This window comes from Dendrobates tinctorius, unplaced genomic scaffold, assembly GCF_039654945.1.
Source record: "Dendrobates tinctorius isolate UK_male_01 unplaced genomic scaffold, ASM3965494v1 ptg000099l, whole genome shotgun sequence".
Classification (NCBI taxonomy): domain Eukaryota; kingdom Metazoa; phylum Chordata; class Amphibia; order Anura; family Dendrobatidae; genus Dendrobates; species Dendrobates tinctorius.
In genome coordinates this window covers 6,329,980-6,337,653 of record NW_027361767.1, presented here as the reverse complement: position 1 = coordinate 6,337,653, position 7,674 = coordinate 6,329,980, and positions in this window count along the sequence as shown.

Sequence of the window (7,674 nt, the reverse complement as noted above, 5' to 3'; positions counted from 1 at the left end):
GACCCACCGCCTGAGTACATGCGCCGGATCCCGCCACTGCCTGCCCACCCACCTCCGTGCAGTCACAGCCAGCAGGAAAGACCGCGGCTTGAGGTCTCTGCTGGAGACTGGGTGCGGCCATCCTCTGGTGGCGCTGCACACCATCTCCAGCACAGGCCGCAAAACAACATCTTTCCTGCCAGTTATAAGTAAAATAGAAAAGAAACAGCCCAGTACTTATGTTCGGGTGCAAAGCCCCCAGGCAAGAAGTCCAATACTCGCCCCAGTATCCAATAGCAAATCAAAAATGAAGGCAGCACTCCATACCCCAGATGTTGAAAAAGGTAGTGAATTTATTCAGACCCACATGTCTGGGCAACGTTTCGGCTCTGAGCTTGAGAGTCGAAATGTTGCCCAGACATGTGGGTCTGAGTAAATTCACTACCTTTTTCAACATGTGGAGTATGGAGTGCTGCCCTCATTTTTTATTTACTATCTATCTATCTAGAGAAAAAAAAAACAAACGACCAGCACCTCCTAGTGTGAACACGTGCAAGCTGCAAAAACTGCACAATACAGAGAAAAAGAATACAGCAGCACATGTGCATGAATCTAGGCCATGTGAAAACACAGAAAAACATTAAAACCATTCAATTTAGATAATAATCCTCAAAAATATTTTTTTCAAAATTTTTTTTTTTTTACTTACGGTAAGATGAATAATGAAGGTTCCTAGTGCACAAATTGGCCAATTCATGTAAGCCCATCAACCACGGCAAGGTGACCTCCCCTGATGGGTCCCTGCTCTACCGTACATAAGCCACTTCTGGGCCACCAGCATACAATTTTGGACAAACATGTCACTACCGGGCTAAGCCTACAATTTATGGGCAGGTAGAGCTGATTGCGGCCACCTGCAAGGCCAATGGGAGGGGTGCAAGATCAGACTGGAGGCAGCTAGCATCCAGCAGCTATCTATCTATCTACTGTATCTATACATATATATATGTGTATATATATACAGCTTTGGCAACAAGTCAGAGACCACTTCCAAATGTTCAGTTTGTCTGATTTTTTCTCCTTATAGGCACACTGCTCAAAAAAATAAAGGGAACACTAAGATACCACATCATAGATATCACTGAATGAAATATCGCAGCTGCAAATCTTTATTCATTGCATAGTGGCATGTGTTGAGAACAAGAAAACATAAAAATGATCAATGTAAATCAAAATTAATATCCCAATCAAATTACAGGCTGATTCAAATTCAGTGGAAATGTCTCAAGACAAGGAAATGATGCTCAGTATTGTGTGTGTCCTTCACGTGCCTGTTTGACCTCCCAACGACACCTGGGCATGCTCCTGATGAGGCGGCGGATGGTCTCCTGAGGGATCTCCTCCCAGACCTGGAATAAAGCATCCGCCAACTCCTGGACAGTCTGTGGTGCAATGTGACATTGGTGGATGGTGAGACATGATGTCCCAGATGTGCTCAATTGGATTCAGGTCTGGGGAACGGGCGGGCCAGTCCATAGCTTCAATGCCTTCATCTTGCAGGAACTGTTGACACACTCCAGCCCCATGAGGTCTGGCATTGTCCTGCACTAGGAGGAACCCAGGGCCAACCGCACCAGCATATGGTTTCACAAGGGGTCTGAGGATCTCATCTCACTCAGTACCTAATGGCAGCCAGGCTACCACTGGCGAGTACATGGAGGGCTGTGCTGCCCTCCAAAGAAATGCCACCCCACACCATTACTGACCCACTGCCAAACCGGTCATGCTGAAGCATGTTGCAGGCAGCAGATCACTCTCCACGGCGTCTTCAGACTCTGTCACGTCTGTCACGTTCTCAGTGTGAACCTACTTTTATCTGTGAAGAGCACAGGGCGCCAGTGGCCAATTTGCCAATCCTCGTGTTCTGTGGCAAATGCCAAGCGTCCTGCACGGTGTTGAGCTGTGAGCACAACCCCCCTCTGTGGACGTCGGGCCCTCAGACCATCCTCATGGAGTCGGTTTCTAACCGTTTGTGCAGACACATGCACATTTGTGGCCTGCTGGAGGTCATTTTCCAGGGCTCTGGCAGTGCTCCTCCTGTTCCTCCTTGCACAAAGCAGAGATAGCGGTCCTGCTGCTGGGTTGTTGCCCTCCTACAGCCCCCTCCACGTCTCCTGGTGTACTGTCCTGTCTCCTGGTAGCGCCTCCAACCTCTAGACACTATGCCTGCAGACACAGCAAACCTTTCTGCCACAGCTCGCATTGATGTGCCATCCTGGATGAGCTGCACTACCTGAGCCACGTGTGGGTAGTAGAGTCCGTCTCATGCTACCACTAGTGTGAAATGAAAGCACAACCAACATTCAAAAGTGACCAAAACATCAGCCAGAAAGCATTGGTACTGCGATGTGGTCTGTGAAAGAAGTTACAGGTCTGTGAGACCCAGAAATCTTCCATGTTTTTAGGTGACCAAATACTTATTTTCCAGCATAATTTGCTGGCTTTGGTGGCTGAATAAATAAAAAAAATTATTATGGCTGCAGTGAAGACACCAAAAAAACGCTGCTCCTTGTTGAAATAGATCAAAATGTTGTCAGTCACAATGCAATACCGTGTTGGACAAATCAGGAAGCCATCTTGACAACCAGTTATCTGTATTTCTTAACTAATGTCTGTGTATATAAAACTTACACAACTTTCGTATCACCGTAATCATACTGATCTGAACAATCACATTATCGGGTCATTATGAGGGCCCAAAAACAAAAACCCCAATAACAATAGTTTAAATTTTTTTTAACCATTTCAAGGCACTTTGTTTTTACATTTTTCAGTACATTATATGGTAAATTAAATGGCGTCATTCAAAATGACAACTTGTCCTGTAAAAAAAAAAAAAAAACAACCCTCATACAGGTATGTCAACGGAAAAAAGAAAAACAAAACAAAAACTCACGGCTCTTAGAAGAAGAGGAGGACAATATTTAAAAAAAATTGCGAAAATGAAAAACTGCCTGGCCCTTAAGGGTTTAACTGCTGGGAGTATAATGGGAACATATTGCGATGTGACGTAGGGATTAGGCGGTGGTAACAGTTGGCATCATCTCTCCCGGAGGCTATTGCCCTGTAATCCTGAGTTATGTCAGCAGGCGAGCTGTGCCGGCGGCACACGGTAATGAAAAAGCAGTCATTATCTGCTTCATGAGCTGGAGGGTGCGGGAAATACACGGGTATAACAGAGGGAGCCTGCAGCTGCTGAACAGTGAGTACTATCCTCCTCCATACTTGGAAAGCAGACATCTAAAGTGGGTGTAGATAGAGGTAGCAATTGCCCCTGGGCCCAGTTTTCTGAGGGGGCATATGGCAGGTGGGAGCCCAAGAGCTTTGGGTTATACATCTGAGGTGATAGCACGTAGATCCTCTCGAAAGCTTGGAATCTTGTGCACTCTTGAGTTGTCACGGAACCCCTTGGGTTCTTCTGACGCCATGTAGAACCATACTGGGTTGTCCCTGCCGATGTCAGGTGTCCTGCTGCAGGGGGGCGGCTGGTCTTATCACCAAAATATTACTACGTGTAGTCTCTGAATCTTGTCATACGATTATCAAAAGTTTCTTGAAAGATTAAAGCATTATCGATGGTTGGATGGAAGGATGGATAGAGGAGATAGATGGATGGAAGATAAATCAATAATTAGATCAATAGATGATGGATAGATATTAGATATGAGATGATGGATAAACAGATATTAGATGTTGGAATCTTGGATTTAGGTTTCATCTACACATCCGTGTGACCTGTCCCGATGCTGGGACCCATAGAGTACAATGGAGGTATTCACAGATCTAACAGGAGTACCCGTAAGACTCAGAGCATGTCCTATTCTGATCCAGTTTTGAGGATGACACTCGGCTATTATCCCAGGGAACTTTTCGTTTTCCATTTTCGTGTAATTTTGCTTATCGCCTTCTTTCATGAGCCATAACCTTTTTATTTTTCCGTCGACCTAAACATGTGTTTTTTTTATTTTAATTTTAATCGGGACAAGTTGCCGTTTTGAATGGCATCACTCATTTTACCACGACGTAATGTTCTAAAGCATAGTGAAAGAATTCCAAATGTGATGAAATGGAGGGGGGGAATACAATTCCGACATTGTTTTTTTTGTTGTTGTATTTTTACTGCATTCATTTGTGCGGTAAAAATGATCTGGAAACATGATTGTTCACGTCAGTCAGATTATGGCGATACCAAACATGCATTGTTTGTTTTATATTTAAGTGCTGAAAAAAAAATTCTGAATATTGAAAAAAAAATAAAAAAATAAAAAAAAAATACATTTTTGCTCTATGTCCCTATTTTCACACAACAGTAAAATTGTGTTGCTGGGGCCACGAGGGCTTGTTTTTTTTGTACGCTGAGCTCACATGTTTATTGATACTGATTTTATGTACATGCAATGTCCTTATTGCTACATTTTTTAGGGCCGTGAAGTGACAAAAAAAGCGTGATTCTGGCATTTTTATTTATCTTTTTACTGCGTTTTCCTAATTGGGTTCATTAATTCCCATAATAGATCATACTAAAACAAACTCGGCGTTACTAAATAAGTTTAATTTTTTTTTAATTTTTTTATTTTTAACATTGTAAAATGAAGTAGATTTGAACTTTTATAAATTTTTTGACTTGATAACTTTTTTTCTTTTTACATTATTTATTAGGCCCTTTACGAGATTTCAACTTCAACACGTGATCAATTGATCGCTTATACTATATCCTGCAATAAATATCGCAGGGTATAGTGAAAATCTCCGTCAGACCAAAATGACTGCGACTGGGAGCCTTCAGCATCCCGTCACAGTGGGTCGATGGGAGCAGGTACGCTCGGGCACAGGCACACGTTCCGTTTAGATGCCACTGTCAGAGGTTTACAGCAGTATCTAAATGGTTAACAGTCACTGCCAGAACTCTTCTCCAGCCATGCCTGTCACGAGACAGATGCTGACTTTATAATATAGCCGGTATCTGTCCCTCGGGAAGGAAGAACAGCTCCTGAGCCCCCTCCACATGTGAAGACCTGTTCTGAATATGCCCTTTTGCTTTTGCAGAAAGGGGTTAAAGTCAATGGGATCAGTGTAAATCGTATGGATCACAGACTTTGGGCTTCAGCGTTCCATCCGAGTTCCATCCATTTTTAAAGGTTCCATTCCAAAGAGTGAATTGTTGAAAAAAATGTTCACACCGCTTATCTTCTTTGGTGAAAACAAAAATGGATGCAAGTGGGATGACACCTAAGGGGGAAAAAAAAAAAAATCAGTCCGTTTCTCTCAGATGGTAGCACTGCGTTATTGCGTGCATGCAGTCTGAAAAATAGTAGGACTTTTGGATACCGCCCCCCACACTAGGAGACATCTTTGTGTTGGGAACGCTCTGTGGAATATGTGTAATCGTGATGGTCAATGTACAATTATATACAGGATTTGGGTGGGATAGACCTGGAAAGACTAATTATGTCTTGTGTACAGGATATGGAGGTCGTCCCCGGTTCAACCCTCAACTTCACCGCCAGCCGCGCACAGGCACAGTCTTCATACCAATACTCTGCCTCCAGTGACAGCCACTCGTACGCCGACTACAAGCCTCTGGAAATGGAGCTCATCCCTCTTCCACGGGCGGTCGTCTACCTTCTCATGGCAGCTGTGGTGGTGGTAGCTGCCGTGTACGCCATAGTGGGACATCTCATCAAAGACTTGGCACACGACATTGCAGGTTTAGCCGGTCGTCTACCTTTTTTTTGTTGCTTATACTTAGTCGTCATCCTCATACATCCCATAAAACCGCCATATAATGTGTATAATGAGCTACCAGCTATAGAGAGAGTGACAGACTGTCCGCAGTGCCCTTATTCTGGCAGAAGATAAAACCTAATAGTCTCCATTACCAGTCAGTAGGATTGCTTGGGATTTGCTGGGATGCGTTGTCACACAGATCAGGTAAAGCGGACATGGCTTCATTAACACGGTATGGTCGTGTGGGGACAAAAAGTGAAAGGCAATTAAAAAAAAAAAAGTTTAAAAACACATATAAATATATATATATATATATATATATATATATATATAATAAAAATGGTCCTGAAAAATGAGTATATCCCAGCCATGTATCCAGTAGATTACTCTGCCGCTGAGGTCACCGTACATGTATTTATTTCATACTATGCCGCCATCTCTTCTACAGATTGTATCCTGGGACCGCAGACAGTCAGCAAGTCTTATCCCGCACATGACCTGCCGACCATGAGGAAATGTCTCATGCCTCTATCTGCAGAAAAGCTGAATATTTACTGCCTGCCGGAGCAGCCTGCCGTGTGCGTGCCTATCGGCACAGGCCACGAGATTCCCACCAGCCTCTCCTACCTACCATCATCATACGGCAGAGACTGCGGCCAGAGGAAGGCTTCCCTGCAAAGTGTATGACTGCAGCCGAGCACTAGTCACATCGGATGAGGTCCGTGTTGCCCGTCGGTTCTGCTGCCCTGCAGGCAGTGGGTGAGGGCATCAGGGCTTTACGTCATAGTCTACACCTGACTCTCAGTAGTCGTGGCGGTGTGAGTGAATGAGACCTTACCAGCGGGTGACATCCTAATAGAAAACTTGAGGAAGCCATATTAATTTTTCCTAACGTCTTCTAATTCCTAGCGATGAGGAAACCATTTTCTACTCCAGTGCCCACCCGCCCAAACATCGATGCTTCAGCCTTTTTTCCCTATGAATGGTTGGCTCTGGTGCCGTTAAAATGAATGGGCCGTAACGGAAACGAGGTGTCACTCCCATTCCCAAGATTAGGGGGTGTAATTACTGCAGCTACCCTGACCGTTTTCTCAAGGAAACACTCATCCATATATTTCAGAACAGACATGAACTACAGCTGCCCCTGGACAGAGGTCATGTAAGAAAGTGGCATCCATTTGGTTGCTATTAAGCCTGTCTGTAACTTGGACAACGTTCAGTATTTGGTGAGTATTTTACATCAGTATTAGTAAGCCAAAATCAGGACTATAACAATCAGAGGAAAAGTATAATAGAAACACGGCACCACTTCTATAGATATCACCCACTCCTGATTTTGAAAAACAAATACCAAGGTACAATACTGACCGAAAAATGAACGTGTGAATGCGGCCTTAGACATAGCCTACTTCGTGTCAGCCTGTAGAAACACGGGCAGACTCCAGTGCATGTAGCTCCTGCCTTACCTTGTGGTGAAAGGGGCAGACTCCAGTGCATACAGCTCCTCCCTCCTGTCACCTTGTGGTGGAAGGGGCAGTCTCCAGTGCATGTAGCTCCTCCCTCCCGTCACCTTGTGGTGAAAGGGGCAGTCTCCAGTGCATATAGCTCCTCCCTCTTGTCACCTTGTGGTGGAAGGGGCAGACTCCAGTTCATGTAGCTCCTCCCTCCCGTCACCTTGTGGTGAAAGGGGCAGTCTCCAGTGCATGTAGCTCCTCCCTCCCGTCACCTTGTGGTGAAAGGGGCAGTCTCCAGTGCATATAGCTCCTCCCTCCTGTCACCTTGTGGTGAAAGGGGCAGACTCCAGTGCATGTAGCTCCTGCCTCCTGTCACCTTGTGGTGGAAGGGGCAGTCTCCAGTGCATGTAGCTCCTCCCTCCCGTCACCTTGTGGTGAAAGGGGCAGTCTCCAG